This window comes from Salvia miltiorrhiza, chromosome 2 (genome assembly GCF_028751815.1).
Source record: "Salvia miltiorrhiza cultivar Shanhuang (shh) chromosome 2, IMPLAD_Smil_shh, whole genome shotgun sequence".
Lineage (NCBI taxonomy): Eukaryota > Viridiplantae > Streptophyta > Magnoliopsida > Lamiales > Lamiaceae > Salvia > Salvia miltiorrhiza.
Window position 1 is genome coordinate 24,022,952 of NC_080388.1, and position 25,179 is coordinate 24,048,130.

General features: G+C 36.4%; 1 long non-coding RNA gene across 2 annotated transcripts; it reads right to left on the reverse strand.

Annotated features, from left to right (window-relative positions):
• Positions 1-11,521: 11,521 nt before the first annotated feature.
• Positions 11,522-14,801, reverse strand: LOC131007784 (uncharacterized). 2 transcript variants are annotated; one of them, XR_009096281.1, is made up of 5 exons: positions 14,516-14,801; positions 14,351-14,417; positions 14,001-14,055; positions 13,113-13,322; positions 11,522-11,968 (listed from the first exon to the last, which is right to left on the reverse strand). It is a non-coding gene; the product is annotated as an uncharacterized LOC131007784 (long non-coding RNA). The 2 variants fall into 2 exon arrangements; XR_009096280.1 differs by having other exon boundaries at positions 13,184-13,322; positions 14,516-14,799.
• Between the last annotated feature and the right edge of the window lie 10,378 nt (positions 14,802-25,179).

Here is a 25,179-nt window from a genome sequence, read left to right on the forward strand (position 1 = left end):
AATATGGCCATAAGTACCATTCGTGCAGCACTGAGTATATGGCAGTAATGACACTAATAGTGTCATGTGTGCCTAACCTGCGTGCAAACCCGGATCCGATCTGAATCTGGTCCGCCCTAATTAAGGGTAAAACAGTCCTAAAATGTAAAAAATGGCCAGATTTAGAATTTTTTCAATTAGTGGCCAAATATTGTGTTTCCTTCTTCAAAATAGTCATGCGAGTATATTGTTTCTTTAATTAATACTCCCCCAGTCCTTATAAAATGTATCCACTTTTAAATAGCACGAGTTTTAATAAATTGATTGAATGTGTTGTAAGTGGAGTAAGGTGTGAGTGGAAAACTTACCAAATATAGACTGGATACATTTTGTGAGGACAATCGAAAATGACAAATTGGATAAGAATTGATTGTATTGAATGCCCTTTACACACCGAGACAATAGCATTTGTTTGTTTGATTTATTATTATGGAATGACTTGCTAATTACATTTGAACTTATAAGGGCACTATTTATTGCCTGTTGTATAGATACAATACCTAAGGATGTCAATTCAGTATGAACTGTGGATTAATCCGATTAACATCCCTAATAATACCAATGCCCATTTAGCCTAGTTTTAAAGCTCAAATAATACTAGTAATTATACAGTTCAAATTACGCACGCCTTTGTCTTTCTGTACTAATTCGATCTGAGCGACTTTCAAGCCTGCTAAGTGTCTGGCTTTCTGCCTACAACTGATTTCTTTGTCGTCGCTCTTAATTCATATAACTCAGCTTTGACGAGTTAGGATTTACAGTGACTTTTTAGATCAGAGAGTTTCAAACTTGAGCTTATTTTTAACCTACAATCTTATTCAAGATAATTTACACATATTTTACTAGATATTTTACTGTTAATTAGGTCTAGGCTTTAAATTAGCTAGGTATTAAACTTTTAAACATTTATTCATGAGTTAGTCTTCTGTGCGGCGGTCGCATAGCATGCGACGGGTCGGATCCAACTCGACCCGCATCAAATATTTATATTTCAAATTTAGTAACTAAGTACATGACTATTTTGTGGTGTAGTGGTTGATGACTTGGAATGCGCTCCTCTATCCAAAAGGTTTAAGGGTTCAAAACCCCCTTTCTCCCATTTTCTTACTTTTTCGATTTTTTGCTTCTTTTTGGGTTCCTCTTTTTTCTTCCCCCAGTTTTTTGCTTTTGTTGTTTCTTTTTCGATTTTGCTTTTTTCCAGTTTTTTTTCACTTTTTTGTCTTTTTTAATTTTCGCTTTTTTTTTCTTTTTGTTAGCTTATTACTTATTTTCTTCTTTTTTTTTTTTTTGCTTAATTTTTTTTCTATTTTCTAAATTTTTTTAATATTACCTTTATTCACATCAATGGTTATTTTTTCTTACAACTATAATTACTTAACTAAACAATTAAAATTATTAGTTTTCGAGAGTAAAAATAATAATTTTCGTGAAAAAAATAACAATTTTGACAATAGTTACTTTTGTTAGTACAAATGTATACTTATGTTAATATAAGTATTTACTTTCATTAAATATAAAGTACTACTTATATATTTTCTAAACCCTAAACCCTGAACACTAAATCCTAAACCCCGAACGCTAAACCCTGAACACTAAATCATGAACCCTAATAGGAATATTTTTTTTTTTTGATCGGGAAAAAATTATATTCAAGAAATAAAAGGAAGCGGCACCAGTGGTGCCAAAAATCCAAGAGAAACATAACAAACCAACAAAAGTTGCTCAACACAAAAACAACAGCATCCCTCCCTCAAACATAGGAAACCCGTTGAGAACAAGAGGGAAAAAACAGCAAACACCAGCAAAGCCAGCACCACTGCAGAGGTCATTCAACCAACGAATCCACCAAACGTTCCAGCTTGAAAGAGACATCTCCACCTCAGAAAGTGATCGCCATGCCGCCTATGGCAAGAAACAGTCAGCCAAAGAGAAACTCTTAGAGCACCAGACATCGAAACTCACCCCCACATCAACCACCTTAAAAATATTAGCCCAACTCCATGCTCTACCCTTCACCTCTAAAACCAATCTGTCAACATCCCAAACAATACCTTCAAACCTACTCTTGTTTCTTTTTTCCCACATGAGCCAAATGGTAACAGCCCAGAGCATCTGTAGGAACTTACGGCATTTCTTCCCACTTTCAAGGTAACAGAACGTCGAAAAATGCATCACCACGGTCCTCGGTCGAACAGTATAAACACCAATCCAGTTTTGAATGTTGTTCCAGATCATCTCAGCTTTCGGGCAGCAAAGGAAGAGATGGTCCACCGTTTCTTCCGTTGAAATGCAAGCATTGCACCACGTCTCTTCCACATTCAGCTTCATGTTTCTCCTTAGGAGGTTGTCGCATGTTGCAAGCCTATTTTTCAAACATCTCCACGCCGTAACTCTAACCTTGTGTGGAGCCGCCACCTTCCAGATCTTCGCAAGCACATCTTTCGAGCTAACATTTGATGAGTCTTCCGACTTCTTTGCAGCGATGACAGCATAGGCGGATTTGGTCGTGTAGCTCCCATCTTTATTTGCATTCCACCGCCATCTATCCTTCGAGTCTTGCTGCAACACAACACCTGAAATAAGCATCAATAAATCATTAAGCAAACCACTCTCCCACTCGAACAGTTGCCTTCTCCACTTAAACTCCCGCACCCACGTCCCCTCAACCCACTTCCCAGACTGCTCAATAGACACCTCACTATCAGCACACAACCGGAAAAGCCTCGGGAAAACAAACCTAAGAGGTTTAGTCCCCACCCATCTATCACCCCAGAAACTAGTGTCCCTCCCATTACCAACACAACGGGAAAAGTTTTGAAGGAACCAGCCCCCACTCGCTCTCCCTCCCAACCTGAGAATCTTCGGCCACCACCCCCCCGCCCAAGCCCGAAACGTCCAGCCCCTCCTCCCCCCAAAAAACCTCACCATGAACTGATCTCACCACCTTAGCCCACAAAGCCTCTTTTCCTTCCAAATATCTCCAAACCCACTTACCAACAAGAGCCGAACTGAACCATTCAAGGTTCCTAAACCCCAGCCCTCCTTCACTTTTACCCGAGCAGAGGACATCCCATTTAATCCACGCAATAGCCCCCGAGTTCCCCCTGCCCCCACCCCACAAGAACTTGATGAACAAAGAGTTAAGATTTCTCACGACCGCTTTTGGAACACAAGAGAACGAGAGCTGATAAATAGGTATTGCTTGCAAGACAGCTTTGATCAGCGTAATACGGCCTGCCAAAGAGAGTTTCTTCTTCTCCCATCCGCCAATTTTCCTTCGGACTTTTTCAACAACGCCATTCCAATCAATAACACTATTGCTGCGACCTCCGACCATGACCCCAAGATATTTGAGCGGAAGAGAAGACATTTTGCAGTTAAGCACCTCCACCATTCGTTGCACCTTTGCATCCTCCACCCCCAAACTGTAAAGACTGCTCTTGCTAAAGTTAACTCCTAAACCCGAGACAAAATGGAACAGATTGAGGAGATTTTTAACCACTGTAGCATTCTTTTCATTCTCATCAAGGGTAAAATTGTATCGTCTGCATATTGCAAGTGAGAAATACAGACCTTCTCCTTACCAATAACCGCCGGTGTCAGCCAATGTTTAGCCATAGATCTCTCAATCAGCGCATGAAGACCTTCCGCCGCAATGAGAAAAAGGAAAGGAGACATCGGGTCTACCTGCCTCAACCCTCTTTCCAATTTAAATTCTCCAGATGGTGGCCCGTTCACTAAGACGTTGGCGGAAGCCGTCGAAACGCATCCCAAAATCCACTTCCGCCAAAGGGGGTCAAAGTTGAGCAAGTCGAGCATCGCATCTAAGTAGTCCCATTCAATTGAGTCATACGCCTTTGCGAAGTCGATCTTGAAAATGATTCTCCTAAGTCTCTTCTTCTTTGCCTCGGCAATGATTTCATTCAAGATAACCACGCCATCTAAGATATAGCGGCCTCCGACGAACGCACTTTGGTTCTCCGAAATGATTGACCCCATCACCTTACTCATTCGAACAGCAAGAATTTTAGCAATGATTTTATAGAGGCTGCTAATCAGAGAAATAGGTCTGAACTCCTCGAGCTTCCCTGCGCCCTCAGATTTCGGAATTAAGACGATAAAGGACGGGTTACTCCCTCGGGGAAGTTTCCCGTTAGCATGAAACTCCTTCATCACCTGTACAAGATCCGCTTTCACAATATCCCACGATGATTTCCAGAAAGCAAAGTTGAAGCCGTCCGGGCCGGGGCTCTTGTTCCCTTCACAGTTCCATATAGCATCATGAATCTCTTCCTCATCAAAGTCCCGAATCAGCCACCTTTTATCCTCATCTGACAGTCTTCGTTGCATGAGGTTGCTGGGGAAAGTTGGTAAGTGTCTAACTTTCCTCTTGAAGAACCTCTCGAAATGTTCTTTGACCTTGCTTTTGACGATTGCCGGATCCGAAATCCACTGGTTGTCGAACGACAGGCCTGAAATCTCATTCTTCTTTCTTCTCCCCAAAATAGCTCTATGAAAGAAACTGGAATTGAGATCTCCCTCCAGCAACCATTTGCCCTTCGCTTTTTGCTGCAGAATACTCACCTTATCCTTCATTTGCAAAGTAAGCAAAGCTTTAATCTCGTTTCTTCTAATGATCTCATTCTCAGCCAGGCCATCATTTTCGTCCTTAGTATCCCAAACCAATAACTCCTCTTTCAGCTGCTGAATTCTGTAGTCGACAGAACCAAATGTCGACTTGTTCCAGACTTTCAAGATTTCTTTAAGTTTTTTGAGTTTCTCCTTGACCACAAAGCATTTCCAGCCATCAACGTCATTTTCTGCCCAAGCTTTCCTGACCACCCTCTCAAACTCCGGGTGATTGATCCACGCATTCAAGAATCGAAAGGGTTTCGGGCCCCAATCAAAAGATTTCGTCGAAAGAATTATTGGACAGTGATCCGACAAGGATCGTTGAAGACCTCGACACCAAGAAGTTTCCCACACTTGCATCCAGCAGTCGTTAACAAGAAAACGATCCAATTTACTCTTGCATGCGCCATTGGGTTGGTACCAAGTAAATTTTCTTCCCTGTAAAGGGATTTCCGATAGCTCACACCCTCGAATGAAAAGGTCGAAATTTCTGACTTCAGCTAAGCCGCCAGTCACACCTCTTCCCGCCCTTTCATTGGTTTTACGAACCGCGTTAAAATCGCCCAGCACACAGACACATCGATCCACATTTTGCTCAATAATGGTGCTCAGCACATCCCACAATCTGAGTTTATCCGCATAGCTTGACGGGGCATACACATTAATAAAACAACAGTCAATGTTACCTTGTTTCCAGCAGCCATTCACCACCACAGCGCCATGAACATCCCATTTGCTCGACGCCTCAAAAGTGTCTCTGTTCCAGGTACAGACAATACCGCCGGAACGGCCCTCTGCATTCCTCACCGCAAAATCAAAATTACTCGAACCCCACCACGCCTTACAAATATGTTCCTCAAACACCTCCATTTTTGATTCCTGTAGAAAACAAAAATCGAGTTTGTTGGCTTTGATCAGCTCACCAACATCCCTCTTTTTTGCACAGCTCCCAAGCCCCCTAATATTATAGGACATGATATTCATTAAACACCCTCTCTCTCCACTCCCAGTTCCTGCGCACCGTCCCCATTCGTTTGCTGAAGCACAATCTGGTCGACCATCTCGTCGTCCCGCAGATCGCTCGAGAGCCCTAACTCTTTGCCGAAATGCCAAATTTTCAAAGCTTCCTCCCTATTTCTTGCCCTTTTTTCCTCTTCCTTGGGAACATCCGGATCAAGGCAGGTGTCCTCTTCAAGTCCCTGCACATTCTGATTTGGCTCAATTTGGGAGATGAATTCTCCCCACTGGTGTCTTTCTTCTTGTCTGGAGATTGCACGCAATTTTTTCCTCATGGATTTCTTTTTGCCTTTGTTACCCCTTTTCTGTGTCGCCAAATAATTTCCTTTAACTTTTCGCTTTGAGCTCCCCCCTTCTTCTTCCCCGAGAGCCTCCCTCGGACCTGCAGATCCACTCGCATCACTTTCTATCGACGTCGTGACCTCCTCAGCCCTCAATCCATCATCACCATTCAAGCACCTTCCTTCCTCTTGTTCCTCCAAAGCCGAGGCACCTTGCAACAGAACCGCCTCTTCCACGCAGCGAAGGCCCTGTTGACTTGTCTCAAGGGTTTGGGGCTGAAATATTGCACTTAAACTTGGGTTCGACTGATCAAAATTCTGAGAAGGCGGGCCTAGGATCAAATTCATCTGTTGGGCTTCCTTCCTTTGGTCTTTTAATAGGAATATTTACTTTTAATAAGCATAAGATATACATTTGTTCGCACAAATATACACTTATGTTAATATAAATATTTAACTTAATTCAATATAAAGTATTATATTTTCTACACCTTAAACCTTGAACACTAAATCCTAATAGGAATATTTACGTTTAATAAGCATAAGTGTATATCTTATGTTAATATAAGTATTTACCTTCATTCAATACAACTATTTTATTTTTCAAACCCTAAACCCTGAAAACTTTATCTCGAACCCTTATAGGAATATTTACTTTTAATCAACATAAGATATACATTTGCTATTATGAATAAAAATAACAATTATTGCGAACAAGTGTAATAATTTAGAAACATTATATTTCATCATATCAATAATTACTTTTCCTTACGACAATGATTACTTGAATAATTATTTGATTAATTTTTTCTTTATTCTAGTATTGATTTCTAGGTTATTCAAAATGGTTATTATTATAATAAAAAATAATTATTGACATGAAGAAATATAGCGTTTATGAAACATTACTTTTTCATCATATCAATAGTTACTTTTTATTACGACAATTATTACTTGATCAAATATACAAAATTACAAGTACTAACGAGTAAAAATAACATCACTTTTATACATATCAACAATTACTTTTTCTTACAATAACAATTATTTGATTAAATAACTAAAAGTATAAATTCTCAATTAAAAATAAAAGTAACAATTATCGTGAACAAATGTAATAACTTAGAAATATTACATTTTATTGTAATAATAATTACATTTGTTAACAACAATAATTACTTTTGTTTACAAAAATAATTAATTGAGTAAATAGCTAAAAGTAAATGTTCTTATAAATAAAAATAAACATTATTCTAAATAAATGTAATAATTCAGAAATATTACATTTGTTCGTATCAATGATTACTTTATCAAATAAGTCGAAAAATAATCAATAAAATTGAATAAACAGACTTTTGATACATTTTAGCATAGTATAACGATGAATATTGCTGCAAGTTTAATTCCAAAAAGAACATGTACAAACTTTTATCTGAGATGGCTATAATACTTACGCCTATACAACCAGGTGTGTTTGGTAGGTCATATTAGGCGAGTTTGTATAGGTAACTGGTCTTATTTATCCGTTTGGTAGCCCATTTCCATAACAAGGCAGGCCCGCACTTATGGCAAGGCCCGTCCCTAATCAACTGTTTCGCCTCTATACTGCATCCGGCGAGAGGGGTCGGTAACCTTTACTGCTATGCCACAGTAGATTAGTTAAGTTTTTTTATTCCCCATTTGCCCCTTATTAAAATTCAAAAAAAGATAGAATTTTGAGGCAATATGAATGTCTTTTAAAAATGTTTACAGGGTCATAATAGTAATTTCTGCATGTTATCTTAATTTTAGCAAAAGCTGCCAAACACCGCACCATGTTAACATGTGTTTTTAACTTGCATACCAAACACACGAACTCATATAGCAAACTCAACTAAACTTTGAAATATATCCTAATCTTATCTATCCTGCTATAACCCCACCCACCAACCAAACATGAGTTTTGAAATAATTTGTTCTCACACCAAGACCTACTGCTATGTTACAAAACAATACAAAGTTTCTAACATTTTGAAGAATTCAATATCTATCATCAAAGAGGTCATCTCCAATTCCAAATCGAAGCATCAAAGCATCTAGGCATCGAAATACCATTCTCCTTGAGCCACGACCCACTGTACACAACAAATACCTTGTGCACCACAAACATATGTGAATTCATATCAGCACATGCTTGAATATACATTTGTTAGCACAAATGTATACTCGTGTTAATATAATATTTACCTTTCATTCAATATAAAGTATTATATTTTCTAAACTATAAACCCTAAAAACCTGAACACTAGACCCTGAATATTAAATCATGAATCCTAATATGAATATTTACTTTTAATAAGCATAACATCAACATTTGTTCGCACAAATGTATACTTGTGTTACTGTTAATATAAGTATTTAAATTCATTCAATATAAAGTATTATATTTTCTAAACCCTAAACCTTGAAAAATAAACCCTAAATCCTAAATATTAAATCTTGAACCCTTATAGGAGTATTTACTTTTAACAAACATAAGATATACATTTGCTCTTATGAATAAAAATAACAATTATCGCGAACAAATGTAATAATTTAGAAACATTACATTTCATCATATCAATAATTACTTTTCCTTACGACAATGATTACTTGAATAATTATTTGATTATTTTTTTCTTTATTCTAGTATTTAATTCTACATTAAATAATTATTGACATGAAGAAATGTAACGTTTTTGAAACATTATTTTTCATCACATAAATAGTTACTTTTTATTACGATAATGATTACTTGATCAAATATACAAAATTACAAGTTCTAACGAGTAAAAATAAAATTAATTTTATACATATCAATCATTACTTTTTCTTACAATAATAATTATTTGATTAAATAACTAAAACTATAAATTCTTAAGAATTAAGAGTAACAATTATCGTAAACAAATGTAATAATCTAGAAACGTTACATTTCATTGTAATAATAATTACTACTTTTTATTACGACAATAATTATTTAGTCAAATAGTTAAATATAAAAGTACAAGCGAGTGAAAATAACATTACTTTTCTTCACATCAATAATTGCTTTTATTTACAAAGATTACTACTTAAAGAAATGTAAAATTTCAAAATTATTTTTTTTTTCACGACAATTGTTGTTTTTACTCACAAAACTTGTAATTTTAGTTATTTGGTCAAATAATTATTATCGTAAGAAAAAAATAATAAAGTTAATGTTTTTAAAAACATTACATTTCTTTATGTTGATAATTACTTTTTATCACAATAACAATTATTTTGAAATCAATAAAATAACTAAAAATAAAATAAAAAATATTGTAAAAAGAAACAGTAAAAAATAAAAAGAAAGAAAAAACTGAAATAAAAAGAATGAAAAACAAACATCAAAAAACCCAAAAAAAAAAACCAGTAAAAACAGAGTAAGGAAAAAGAAAAGAAAAAACTGAAATAAAAAAATAAAAAATAAAAATAAAAAACGCAAAGAAAAAAGAACAAAGAAAAAGAGTACATAAATTCGGTCCTCCATGGATTGGAACACGCGACCTCGCAGAGGCACAAAGCTTTAAGGCGCCGGTGCACCACAGCTTGATATTAGTTTTCAACTGTCAAATATTCAATATATAGTTTTTTATCCGGGTCGGATCAAAGACGGATCCGACCCATCGCACGGGATGCGACCGTCGCACGTAATAAACGTCCTCATCAATATTAGTACATTACATTGAAAGACGTCTATGCTCGGAATTGCTTTATTTATTACTCCCTCCGTCCGCCAAGATTATGTCACAATTATTATATCGGGCGTCCGCCAAGATTATGTCACTTTCCTTTTATGGCAATGGTCTCACCATCCTCTTTAATATTTTATCCTTACTAACACTCTTTATTTACAAAAAAACCACTCAAAATTCAATCTCAACCACTCATCTCATAAAGTGGTGGGACCCTTTCTCCACTACATCAAAATCATCACCAATTTTATTAAATGTCGTGCCCAAGCAAATTAACATAATCTTGGCGGACGGAGGGAGTATTTATAAAGATAAAAAGCTTGGCCATGTGGATTGTTTTAGAATTGTGCCCCAGGCAAGCAGGCAATCAGCGGGCCGGGTGATTTTATGGACAGAGCTAGAATTTTGAAAATGATGGACAAAATAATGTTCTTGTATTTAATAATAAATTAATTAGATAGATAAAATTATAATTTTATATATAAAAGGTCGAAAAAAAATATAATCTAATTATAATAATTAAAAATTTGTTGGAGCCTGGGGCTGGCTCCTCCGTCCATGGATCTATACCAAGTGATGTTTCACTGGTGTCGCGGCAGTTTAAGATGTTGGTGTTGGGTTAATATCTGTCTGGTACTTGAGTTAAGTATTAGCTTTATTTAAATACTTAATTCTTTAATTACCACACTAGCATGCCTTTTTATATTACACAAAAATTTAGGTACAATCGGGTGTACTGTTCAACCGGATTGACTCGCATACAAAATAATGTTATTTATAAGGTTCGAATCAAAATATGAGTTCAGATTAAGGTTATAAGTGGCGGTGCAACCCAATTATACGGTACACTCGATTGTACCCGAGACCACCTTCTTATAATACTCTCACCATCTATAAAAATGATGGTCTTATTATTTATTATTTTCATTCGTCTCTAAATTGCAGTGTTTTTATTTTAGTACAATTCTTCTTAAACATCATTACCACTCGATTTTAATAAAATAATCTAATTATTTAATACATCAATTTTAATAATTTCAGTTGTCACTGTTATAACCATTCATTAAAAACACATGATTCCAAATCACACCACAATTTCCAATCTTTCTCAGCTTGAAACCCCACACTTTCTATATCTCTCCAGTCCACCACTACTTTTTATCCCATCACACGTTGCTACGTACTACTTTTCTATCCTTGAAGGGTATGTTCTCTTTGATTGTAAAATTATCATGGGAAAATGAAGAATGACCAAAATTTCATTATTTAAATTCTTTATTTCTTTTTCTTCATTTCCTACTTGATCCTTACTCATTCCTCATTTTCACTACAAATGAGAGAGAATATTATCACACTATTTTTAGAGGGACACTTCTTATTTTCGGGGCACTTAGTATATGTGCCTCCAAGTATCGTGTCCCAATAGGGTTGGGGATACTTTTTATGTGCCTCTATATCAGTAGATTGTCCGACAATTTATTATGCCCCGAAATTGATTTCTAGAGACACATAAAAATGCCCTTTAAAATGTTTCGAAATATATCAATAAGTTTATAGGGATATTTATTTGTGCCTTCAAATGAAATATTGAGGCACTTATTTGTGTCATTTCCTTAAGTATTGGGACAAAAAATTTATGTCCCCATACTAATGTTATGAGGCACTTATTTGTGTATTTTGCTTAAGTATCGAGACACAAAATATGTCTTAAGATGACAGATGAGACACTTATTTTTACATTCAAAAGACATTCGACACTATTATTTGTACTATTAAAAATTTTATGCTCCAAAATTATCATATAAAGGCACTTACTGTACAAATACAATCATATCATATTCTTTTGATATTTCAATAAATAGTATCATCAACATTTTAATAACTAAACAATCCAAATGAAAACTCGATACAAATGAAAAGTCCTATCATTCATGTCCAAGTCGATAATGAAAGTTCGAATCTCCATGAGAGCAAGTTCCACCACAAGCTTCACTTCAACTCCTCATCTCACCACTTCATCTTCTTCTACCTTCCACTCTAGTATACTATTCTCCATCTTCTTCCTTTCTAGATTGGCCGACAACGTCATTTCCGTCACCTTCGTAATTTGATTACTTTTCCATTTCAAAGACATCAAATCTACAATAACATGATGCTGCACTTGGACTTGGACTTGGACTTGAATCAATACTAACCACCTTCTTGCCAGAAAAGAGCTTATCCAGTGTAGTAACTATATAAAAGCTTAGGAAGTGCAGTTACCTACATCAGTGAAAGAAAGAACAACCCATCAGGCATCAGCACCGTATGCACAAGAAACAGCCTGATACCATCTTTTTAGTAGTCTGCCTGTATTATGTTCTATGTAAAGTTTAACAAGTTACATTTATAACTTTTCCAGAGATGCACCCCAAAGATAATGATCAAAGTCAAATGCATGCATACATCATATATCCAAAGGGTATAAATATTACTCCCTCCGTCCGCCAAAAGTATTCCACAATTACTATATTTGGCGTCCGCAAAAAGTATTCCACTTTCCTTTTTAAGCCATGGTCCCACCATCCACCTTTATATTTTATCCTTACAAACACTCTTTATTTACAAAAAACTCACCCCAAATTCAATCTCAACCACACATCTCATAAAGTGGTGGGACCCTTTCTCCACTACATCAACATCATCACACATTTTATTAAACTCCGTGTCCGGCCAAAGTGGAATACTTTTGGCGGACGGAGGGAGTATTTAATTGAACCTTGGGAAGATAATTTTTTATAACCAAATATAGGGATGTCAATCTAGCCCGAAACCTGTGGGCTGACCCGATTAACCCACCACCCGAGAGGGTTAGGGTTGAATATTTTCAACCCGATAAAAATTACAACCCGATTAGCCCGGCACCCGATAGGGCCGGCCCGACTAACCCGATGGGCTAGCCCGAAACCCGAATACTTAATATTAAATATTTAGATATAAAAATTAAAAAATGACAAAATATTAGAAGTCTTATCATTTCACTTTTCTGTATTTTTGAGATGCTTTGCTTCTACGAATTCAAACTATTGTTGGATATTTTATTGTTTTTTCGTTAACAAAGTTGAACATTTTATTGTTACCAACTTATTTTATATGTTATGCAATCTTGATGTTTTTTTCAATATCTTATATTTTTGCATTTCATGTTTGCTATATAATTTATATCTTTGATTTCTGTGTATATTTTATACGTTATGCATTAGATCATTAAAAATAACAAAATACAAATAATTATTTTGTTTTACGCATTGAAGCCGACTAGCCCGAAACCCGAACATTTAGGGTTAGGGTTGAAAATTTATAACCCGACAAAATACCCAACCTGATTAGCCTGCATCCGATTAAATCGAAATCCGATAGGGCTAACCCGAAACCCGGTGGGCTGGCCCGATTGACATCTCTAACCAAATGGTAGAACACTCAACGAAGCCAATTTACCAAAAATTTTATAGGGGAATCATTTCAGCTGAAACCAGTCCCAGGTCCCCCTAAATGAGAGCCTCTCACTTCCCTGCTTCAAGACAACATGAGTTTGCCTTAAGTACCAGAACTTGAAACTTCTCCAATTTGCTCAGACCTGTGGGTATGAAAAAGAAAAAGAATAAAGATAAATGCATGGGATACATTTTCGAGTAATTAAATTAGTAGCATTTGTTTAAGGCTAAAGTATGATGCATTTCTCCTAGTCCAAGCAAAGCTGTAAAGTTATATACTTTAAAATGTGTAATCAAAATATGGACATTAATTTTGCCGGCATCATAAATCAGATGGTGAGAATGCAATTGCATATTGTTGTACCTGGAGCAAGCAATATCAACTTGGTGATGATGCCTTCGTGACAAATGAAAACCAGCAGACTAAAAAAATCTTAGTGTGTATTGTGAAATAGTAGTGATAATTGAGAATGAAGCCTTCACAAACTCTGGTAAAGAAAAGTTTAAATAGCAATGCAAACTGCTAAATAGAAGTCTTTATTCATATATAAGTACATATGAACACTGACATATCATGAATTCTGGTCCAAAAATCAGTTTCCTTTTCTCAACAAGAAACAGAACAAAGCAACCTAGACCACATTTCATTCTTTTTTTTCCAAATACTTCTCCATCATAGTGAACTATGGATCCACCATCATGAAACATGTCATGGATCAGTTGTACACCACAACCATAACAACTTATGCCCAGTTTATATGGACAAAATTTCAAGATTGCAAGATTCTAAAAAATAAAGAGCTCACGATATATTTGATTACCTTCCACACGATTCAAAGCTTTAGGATTCCCAAAAGCACATATCAGGAAAATCTCCTACAAGATTGCACACAATTTAAGGCAATTAAAAAATCTCCTACAAGATTGCACACAATTTAACGCAATTAAAAGATGAGAGAAATTTCAAAGCATATCATAGAAAATCTCCTACATTTTTGCAGCACTATGCATTGGTTATGAACTATGTATGTCGGTTGTAAGAGCACTTGGGCAAACATCACTTAATCTACATGGAATTAATTTCATTTAAAAGCATTCGAATCAGTAATCTAATGCCAAACAACTTCAAGATAAATACAAGCAATCAATTTATTAAGAAAACAATTCGAACCTTGGCCACGATAGAGATAACCAATCAGTTCGCAAATTCGCAAATCAAAATCAACAAAGAGTGTCCCCTGCAAAAATGAGATCAAGTCGAACATGTCAAGCAAGAAGCCGCATTCAGATTTATTTCACCAATCAGAATCTGTTGCATTCAATAATGTATTAAAACCTAGGCTTCTTCGATTGGGGCAAGAACACTGGTGGCAGCGCTGCACGACGAGCAAAATTGATGCCTAGGTTATGGGCACAAGGCGCAGCGGCGACTGAAAGCAGCAAATAGGATGCCGGCGGTGCAGCAGCGGCTTGGCGATGACGACGGCGCAGCAGCGGGTCGGCAATAACAATTGTGCAGCGACGGCAATAGAAGCGCAATGGATTTAAGATTTTGAGTAGTTTGGCTGATGTGAAATTGGAAATTGGATGTTACGAGAGAGAGAGAGAAACAATGTGATAGGAAATAGGGGTTAATTGCATAAGATGTCACTAAATTATACTCCATCCGTCCATGAAAGTACTTCCTAAGAGGGAGTGGCACGGGTTTTAAGAAAAAATATTATTGAGTGTATTGAAAATGGATAAAATGTAGTTGAATGTATTGGGAGTGGTGAAAATGTGTTATAATTAATATTGGGAATTGTGAAAAGTGAAAAGTAAGAGGATTATAAGTGGTGGGGTATAGTCCAAAAATAGGTAGGAAGTTCTTTTGTGGACGTCCCAAAAAGGAAAAATAGGAATTTCTTTCGTGGACGGAGGGAGTAGTACTTGTATCAAATTAGTTACTAAATTTTAATTTGTTTCAAAATGAATACTAAACTTATATTTTGTATCATTTAAGTTTTTAATTTAAATTCCCTAATAAGTTTATCCCACATGAAAATTAAAGTGCCACATAATAATCTCCATTTAAGTCAAATAACTATAATATCTGCCACATCATTTTTATACAGAATAAGGTAAATAAAAGAAAACTAAAAATTGGGTAAAAGAGGATAACAAACCTCGATTACTGGATTACACATATAAAAACTATAAACTAGATCATTGTTAACTTTTCTTTTGCTATGATAATATTGTTTTCATCATTAATTTTTTATTTTTTTTATATAATGGTCAAGTTTGTCTTATTTTTTACCTTGGTAACTGTATGCAATCATCAAGATGAGTGTCACATGATTATCAGATTTTTATAAGAATAATGTTCCTTGAAAATTTTATGTACGAGGTTTGTTCTCCTCTTTTACTTTCATTTTATTTTGTTCTCCTCTTTGTATCAAACTTCCATTTTATTTTGACATGATCCAGTTTATAGTTATTATGTAATCCAGTAATCGAGGTTTGTTCTCCTCTTTTACCCAATGTTTAGTTTTCTTTTTATTTTACCTTATTAATTTTGTATAAAAATGATGTCGCAGATATTGTAGTTACTTGACTTAAATGGAGATTATTATGTGGCACTTTAATTTTCATGTGGGATAAACTTATTAGGGAATTTAAATTAAAAACTTAAATAATATAAAATATAAGTTTAGTATTCATTTTGAAACAAATTAAAATTTAGTAACTAATTTGATACGAGTACTATAGTTTAGTGACATCTTATGCAATTAACCCTAGGAAATAGTTTGAGCGAAATTGGTTGAGAAGGAAAGATCCCCCAAAATATAGAAGGAAATAAGAAAGGCGCGATTGTTCCCCTAAGGGCCCGTTTGATATGGGTTTATAGGTAGGATAAATTAAATTAATACAGATTAGTGTGATGTTTGATATCATGTGCAGTTAATATGGTCAACTCCTACTTAATCCCACTTCTCCATGCTATTTTGTGGGAATAATCCATACTAATAATCCGCCCCTCCCCCTTGGATAACTTTAATACTGCGAAGTTGGATAAAAATTTTGCTACCCTTCCTCACGCATATCGATGCAAATGCCCAAGTAATGGTGGACACACATGGTATTTTTAAAATTATATGAGGATAATTTTGGTATTAGATAATATAATCCAACATAATGCTATGAATATCAAACACAATATAGGATTAAGTAGCCATGATATCAAACACCCATGAAATAGTATAAATCCACACTAATCCACACTAATTTTTCAAGATAATTTTAATCCTAATCAATCCTAAACTACAAATCAAACGGACTATAAAGATTTTAATTACTGAAATTTAATAAAGAGTCCACCAAAGTATATGTCTCTATAGCTTTTTAGTATATAACAATTGCCCCAAAAAATAATTTAAAGGCACTTTGTTGAAAGGAAAGAGATCAATTAAGAATCAATCAAAGATCCTTGATAGATGTTTCCTTTTTTACTTACTTACCTTATTTAGTTCAATTGTAACCCTATAAAAGGGAGCTTGTAATACTCAAAGAAAGCAAGCAATACAATTCAATTCAGTCTCCTAAACATGTATTCAATCTATACAAATTCATTGATACCATGTTCTAACATGGTATCAGAGCAGGCATGATTCTGGGAACTCAGAAATCATTCATCACTGTTCCAAATACCTCAAAACAATCAAGGCAGCAATAGCCTTTTTCTTCCCTGGAAAAATATGTCAGGAAAGATTCAAGCCACAAATCCAACCACCTCAAATAAATTAACTTCCTCAGTCGAATCGGCCTTCTCAAAAATGAGAAGGGAGGCCGTCCGGCTACAGATCTTGCAGCCGGCAACCAACCGCTTCGACACCAACATTTCATCATCGGAAGAGACCGGGACCGGACTTACCACCACATTCCGCCATGCACCACGGCCAGAAGCCCGGTTGCAGCAAACCACCGCCGATAGAAGCGAAGAAGGCGGAGGAAAGAACCCAGGCGTCTCGGTCGCCGTCGCCGCCCAATCTTCGCTGCCGCCGCCGAATTATTACTACAGCACTTTTCAAGGCGTGGCTAACTATCAAAGGCCTAGCGGAGCAGCGGTGGTGGCCACGAATCGGACGTCTCCGGCTGGGCAGAACGGAGGGAGCAGACGTGAAAGGCCTATCGGAACAGAGGCGGTGGCTGCGGAAGCAGCGGCGGTGGCCGCGGATCAGGCGTCCCCGGCTGGGCAGAACGGAGGGAGTAGATGTGAGAGGGAGGCGGCTGGAGAAGGGAATGGGGGATTAAAATTAGGTATAGGGTTTGGTGTTTTCACACTAAACCCTCATTCTTCTCTTTATTTGCAAAAAATACCATATCCCTTAAAATCTGCCCCCCTAAGTTCTAATAAAATACAAAAGCTACCCCGAGGTTTTGTTAAATTGCAGAACTTACCCCATCTTATGCAAACTGCCCCCCTAAGTTTTCATAAATTACAGAAACACCCCAATCTTCTACATAATACTAAAATCACTCCCCAATTATGTAGAAATTCCCTAAATTTCTCCGCTGCATATCAAGCCTCTTGTGATAATAGGGATAGAGATGAAGGGTGGATTTTTGATTGTGGAGCTACTGATACGATGACCTTTGATAAAACTGATATTATTAAGTAATCAACATCCCACCGAACACATGTTCAAACTGCTAGTGGTGATTTCACTCGTGTTGAAGGAGTCGGAACTATAGAAATTTCTCCTACTCTTCGTCTCTCAAATTGTCTATATGTTCCATCTCTTTCTCATAAACTGTTGTCTATTAGCCATGTTACAAAAGAGCTTAATTGTACCATGATAATGCATCCCCACTTCTGTTTTCTTCAGGATATCAGGCGGGGGGAGATTATTGGGCGTGGCACTGAGCGGGATGGATTGTACTATGTGGATGAGATAGCTCAACACGGCAAGGTGATGCTGGCTCACGGAATTGCTGACCGGGAAGCCTGGCTTTGGCACCGTCGGTTAGGGCATCCATCCACGGGGTATCTTAAGCTTTTATTTACTAAATTAGTGAAAAATGAGACTTTATCTTGTGAGACTTGTGTTTTAGCTAAAAGCCACCGAAAATCTTTTAAGCCTAGTGATACACAAGTGAACGCCATATTTTCTCTTGTTCATTTTGATGTTTGGGGTCCTTCACCTGTTGTGGGGGGTCAAGGTTTTAGATATTTTCTGCTCTTTATTGATGATTGCACTAGGATGACATGGGTGTATTTTCTCAAAAATAAATCTCAAGTTTTTTAAAAGTTCACTCATTTCTTCAACATGATTCAAACTCAATTTCAGAAACATATCCAAACCCTTAAAATCGATAATGGGGGGGAATTTGTCAATCGATCCATGCAGGACTTCTGTCAACAAAGAGGGATAATTCATCAAACCACTTGTCCCCATACTCCCGAACAAAATGGTGTTGATGAACGAAAAATAGAATTCTCCTTGAAATGACCCGTGCTATGATGCTTGAGTCTAAGGTACCCATCCACTTCTGGCCTGAAGCTGTCGCCACCTTTACCTTATAAATCGCCTTCCCACCAGAACCCTCCAGCTTCAAACTCCATTACAGAAATTATCCACTCTTGTTGATATACCTCTCGCTCATACGCTTCAACCTCGAGTTTTTAATAGTTCCGTATTCGTTCATATTCCCAAGCATGAACGAACTAAACTCTCTCTTTGTGCCATGAAGTGTGTGTTTGTCGGGTATGGTGTTAACCAAAAAGGGTATAGATGTTACAATCCTAAAACCCGTCAAATCATAACCACCATGAACTGCGACTTTTTGAAACTGAGTATTTTTATAGTACCCACCTTAAAAAGTCAGGGGGAGAGTGAGAAAGAGAGTGAGATCGACCTATTAAGTTGGTTACCAATTCCAGGCCCGGAAGCAGACCCAACAGAAAAAGTTAACCTTGTCGCCGAGCATGTTTCATCCACTCCAGAACAATTTAGTCCGCTGCATGAGCCTATATCTTCTCTGCCACTGATATCTGAGGTAAGAGCTTCTGAACCTACTACTGATCATATTTCTCAAGTCATTGAAGAAGAACATGAGGAGAATACAGTAGATGGAGATACTGTGAGATATGTGCTACCACCCAGAAGTAATCAGGGTGTGCCTCCTAAACGGTATACCCCAAAGAAGATCGTGCGGAATTCTCGATACTCAGTTGGGAATATCGACAACGGAAACTTGTCCAAAAATGCAGCAGCCTATGAAGCAGCCTTATATGATGAGGATATCTCGCAAACAGCAGAACAGGCTCCCAAGATCGAGCATTGGAGAAATGCTATGAAGAAAGAGATAAGTGCCCTGAACCGAAATCACACATGAGAGAAGTGCAGGTTGCTAAAAGAGAAGAAAACTGTAGGATGCAAATGGGTTTTCACAATCAAAAGGAGACCGGATGGTTCTATTGAGCGTTACAAAGCTCGACTAGTCGTAAAAGGATACACACAGATGTATGGGATCGACTATGAGGAGACCTTCTCACCTGTCGCAAAGATGAACACCGTTAGAGTCCTCATCTCCATTGCTGCTAATAAAGACTGGGATCTCCATCAGTTCGATGTTACAAATGCTTTCCTTCATGGAGAACTTGAAGAAGATAGGGAAGTCTACATGGAGATACCCCAAGGTTTTTCAGAAGATTTCGAAGATGGTGAGGTATGCAAGTTGAAGAAGACCTTATATGGGCTCAAACAGTCTCCCAGAGCCTGGTTTGGGAGATTCACCACAGTTATGAAGAAGTTTGGATGCCAGCAAAGCAACTTTGACCACACCTTATTGTTAAAGAAACGAGGTGATCTTATTTCCTGTTTGGTTATTTATGTTGATGACATGATCAAAACAGGGGATGACACAGAGGAGATTCAGAAGTTCAAAGAAAGTTTGTTCAAAGAATTCGAGATGAAGGACTTGGGAAAATTAAAATACTTCATCGGAATTGAAGTTCTCGGATCAAAGAAGGGGATCTTCATCAACCAGAAGAAGTATACTCTAGATCTTCTAGCAGAAATAGGGATGCTAGATTGCAAGCCAACAGAAACTCCTATTGCTGTAAATCATGGGCTACAAATTGTGAAATGAGCTGAGTTAGCGGATCGAGGATAATATCAGTGTCTGGTGGGAAAACTCATCTACCTTTCTCATACCCGACCTGATATTGCCTATGATGTTGGTGTTGTGAGTCAATTTATGCACCAACCACAAGCTGACCAGTTGGAAGCTGCACTCAGAATTGTGAGGTACTTGAAAGGAACCTTCGATTATGGAGTACTGTTCAAGAGGACGGGACATCTGGAGATACAAGCCTACACGGATGTTGATTGGGCTGGAAACCCGATTGACAGGAAATCAACAGCGGGATACTTTGCCTTTATTGGAGGTAATCTTGTATCATGGAGGAGTAAGAAACAGAAGGTGGTGGCTCTCTCAAGTGCAGAAGCAGAGTTCAGAGGAATCAAGAGTGGGCTGACTGAAGTTCTTTGGTTAAGGAAACTATTAATGGAGTTAGGTCTTCATCCAACAAAAAAATGCCAAATGTTCTGCGACAACAAAGCTGCCATCAGCATATCTGAGAACCCTGTTCAACATGATAGAACCAAACATGTTGAGGTTGATAGGCACTTTATCAAAGAAAAGATTGAAGGTGGCATTGTGACTTTACCGTTAGTACGATCAGAAGACCAACTTACAGATATCCTAACCAAAGTCGTGAACTCCAAGAATTTTGCAGAAGTTCTTGGCAAGTTGAGTATCGAAAATCCCGTCACTCAACTTGAGGGGGAGTGTTGAAAGGAAAGAGATCAATTAAGAATCAATCAAAGATCCTTGATAGATGTTTCCTTTTTTACTTACTTACCTTATTTAGTTCAATTGTAACCCTATAAAAGGGAGCTTGTAATACTCAAAGAAAGCAAGCAATACAATTCAATTCAGTCTCCTAAACATGTCTTCAATCTATACAAATTCATTGATACCATGTTCTAACACACTTAATAAAAATGCCTCTAAATAAGTGTCTTAATATATATTTTTTGTTGTAGTGTGCATTATGTTGGCTCTGCAACTAATCTCTATCTTTTTTACTTCTCTCACCACTATTCTCGACGGCTCCAATTGCCAAGCCCGAATGCCTGGATCGCTGCGGGGATTTACCCATTCCATATCCATTCGGAGTCGGGTCAAATTGCTCCCTCGATCCCTACTTTAACATCGACTGCAATACTTCCACTTGCCCTCCCAAAGCTTACCTCTCAATTAGCAATAAACAAGTGATTGAAATCAATCAAACTTATATTCGGCTCATAGACCCTTACATGATTTCAGCTTGCTATGGTTTGTCAGTAAATGATCAACATAGTTTGAGTGTGAACTTGTCGAGAACTCCCTATACGTTGTCGTCTGAAAATGTGCTCACCGCCATCGACTGCGATCCAACGGAAGTTCCGTCTTTGGAGGCTGCTCGGCGTTTTGTGCTGACATGAATGATACAGGCGGCGTCGGGTATTGCCCATATCATGGTTGTTGCCAGGACGGAATCGATGGAGGTACTTGTCATTTGTCAAGAGTAGTAAATTCTGTTTTTATTTATTTATTTTTTTCTAGAAAACTAGAGAATATATGAAAAAGTAAATATTTTTATATGTTATAATAATCAATATAACAGTCTCTATTAGTTTGTTTAAAATCATAGGTTAATCATATAAATCTATTCCGATCTTTACAATTTTATCAATTCTATGTCAAACTTTAAACTTATCAAACATATCTACATATTTAGCAATTGTGTTGTATCCCAATCTTTTCAACTTGTATTAAATTTATCAATCATTTTTTAAAGATTATTGTTTCAAAAAATAAAATAAAAGTGAAATATTAACTTTAAAATTGATACAATTTGAAAAAAGCTTATGTTTACGCCTAAGGATGTCAATCGGGCCAGCCCACTCGATTTCGGGCCAGCCCATTCGGTTTCGAGTTATTTTCTGTTCGGGCTAGTCGATTTTTTTATTTTTCGTGCTAAAATTTTTCGATCCTAACCCTAACCCGCTCGGTTTCGGGCTAGCCTGTTCGGGCCCGCAAGTTTACGATTTTTTTATATGTTTAATTTTTTTATTATATAATTATACCCTTGTAATAAAAATATGTAGTGTTTTTTTAAATCAAGACATTTCGCCTTGGTTTAGATACAAAAATTAGTGTTATTTTAACGTAAATTTACATAATATCTAACTTTAACTTCTTTTCCGATGAAAATTGTATATAGATTTAATATAAATGACTATCTTTCTTTAACTTTTATATCATAGATGTTTGTTATTAACCGTAGGAAAACATCAAAACATATTCTACAAGCATCAAAATGTTATTATCGAATTAAAAAGTAAAGTATTAAAGTTTAAAAATCAATTATTAAGAAATTGTTCGGTTAATCGGGCCATCCCACTGGGTTTTCGGACCAACCCTATCGGGCTCGGGTTATTTTCGGTTCGGGTTATTCGGGCTAAATTTTTTTCGGGCTAAAAATTTTCAGCCCTAACCCTTCTTTTTATCGGTCTATTCGGATCGATCCGTCGGTTTCGGGCTTTTTTGACATCCTTATTTAGGCCAAACAAAATCTTATTTTATGAATATTAGTATGTAAAGTGGGTTCCTATAAATAATTAAATTAGTTCTCAAAAGAATAATAATTGACCTCATCCACTTCATGTGCTTTAAATACCTTAACACTGCCAATATATATATATATATATATATATATATATATATATATATATATATATATATAAATAGGGTGTGGTTCTAGAGAGAACTACATTATTTGTGAGAACGAGAGAACCATCAAATCTAATGCATCCACTGTAAAAATTAATGCATTCGCTGTTAAAATTAATGCACTAAAAAAATTAAAAAAAAAATGCTCCCTTCAGGATTCGAACCCAGGATCTGCATTCATCCAACAAGATGATGCATCCACCGTAGATCTTGATGATCGAATGGCTGAAAATGGTTCTCCGGTCTTTTTTTATTTATGGTTCTTTCTTGAACCGGGTTAGTCTCTATGGAGAAGCCCTCTTAGTGTGAGAATTAAGAATGAATCTCGTTCATTGATTTCATTAGATCTAACGGTTAGATTTTGGCTTTCATATGATTAATTAACAGGATTTTTAATTCATTAAATAAAATCTAATAATTCGTAGGGTTAAATATGTATTTTACAGCCTCCCAATAATTACTCCTCCCTATCAAATCTCGGAAATCACACTTCATTAATTCATACATTTTCAATCTTCTTCGACAAACCCCAATCAAAATCTCCATTATCATACCTCAAAACAACTTCAAATTTCTTATGTATAATGGTGTTCATCATCTCGCCCCCAAAATCCGCGCCAACGGCAGCGATATCCTGATGAGCCTCCCGTCCCACATCATCATCGAGATCCTCTCACGCCTGAGAATCTATCAGAAGAGGGAAATGCATCTGAGGAGCGAATCCTGCTTGAGAATCCCCAATTCCGAGTGCCAAGTCTACACGCTCGGTACGAGGGAGTGGCGCGGCGTCGGCGAAGCCCCTTTAGCCTACGACGGTCGTCTGATCGGTCAGTTCTTCAGGGAGAATCTTCACTGCTGGTTGAGGATTTGAACGGCCATGAATTGATCTCCTGCTTCGACCTCGGAAACGAGTCGTTCTACCTTATGATAATGTTCAATCAATTGTGTATTATGTTCAATGATTTATGAATAATGTTCAATCAATTGTGTATTATGTTCAATGATTTATGAATAATCTTCAGGGCCATCATTTGAGATCGTTTGAAAGTAGTTTTTGTGTTCAATGATTTATGAATAATGTTCAATCAATTGTGTAGTGTTTTTATTTTAATTAATAAAATTTTTGGTTGGGCTGGTGCATCTTATCTTCCGAGGATGTTTCAAAACCATGTCATGATACTGAGGGACAAGTATAAAAAGTAATTAAAAGATATATTATGCATATATTTTCATGTTATGACCCTACGAATTAAAAGATCAAATAAATTGTGTTCAATGAATTATGAATAATGTTTAATATTACTAAAAAGAATCAAATCGGTGAAAAGAAAAAAAGGAATACAATAATAAGCAAATCTTTGTTTAGGGATGCAACAAATCTTACCGAAAATAAACAGATTATATATGGCCTATGTAACTAGAATATCTGTTAGATTATTATAGTAGATTACAAAAGTAACCTTTGATAATTAAACAAATCATAAATTAACAAAAAAGCATAAACCGTTAGATTTATATAAATCAAGGATCAAGATTGCTTCTCACTTCTCAAAATATTTAGGCTTCTCAATAGAACCTCTTCCTATATATATATATATAGGGCCGCTCCAATGAGACCCCCTAATTTTAGTGAGATCTAGGACACGATCTGGTGCGTTTATTTTATCAATCTTATGGCTGATATTGTATCGGGAGGGTGATTTTTTTTTTTCGCAGGGTTCGAATCCTGCAGGGAGCAGAATATTTTAAATTTTGTTATTCATCATATTCATCAGTATATACGGCCCTGTTCATCAGTATATATGTCTTATTCATTACGATTTTTTTTTTAAATTTTTTTTTTCATCAGTATATACATCTTGTTCATTAGATATACGTTTTGTTCATTAGTATTATATGTCTTATTCATTGTACTCATGTTACAGGAAAAATAGGAGATCTCACTGGAGCGCGCCCATATATATATATATATATATATATATATTATTTTTCCTCAATAATGAGATGTAGTTTTCTTTGAAATGTCAATGCAATGGTGTCCCTCGACGACAACATTTCGTCGTAGATCACTATCGCTCAATTAATTCACACGCAAGTTCTAAAGGAATGTTGATTTTTCCTCAAAGAAGACGACCTCAACCAAAGTCTTCTTTTTTTTTTTTTTTTTTTTTCTTC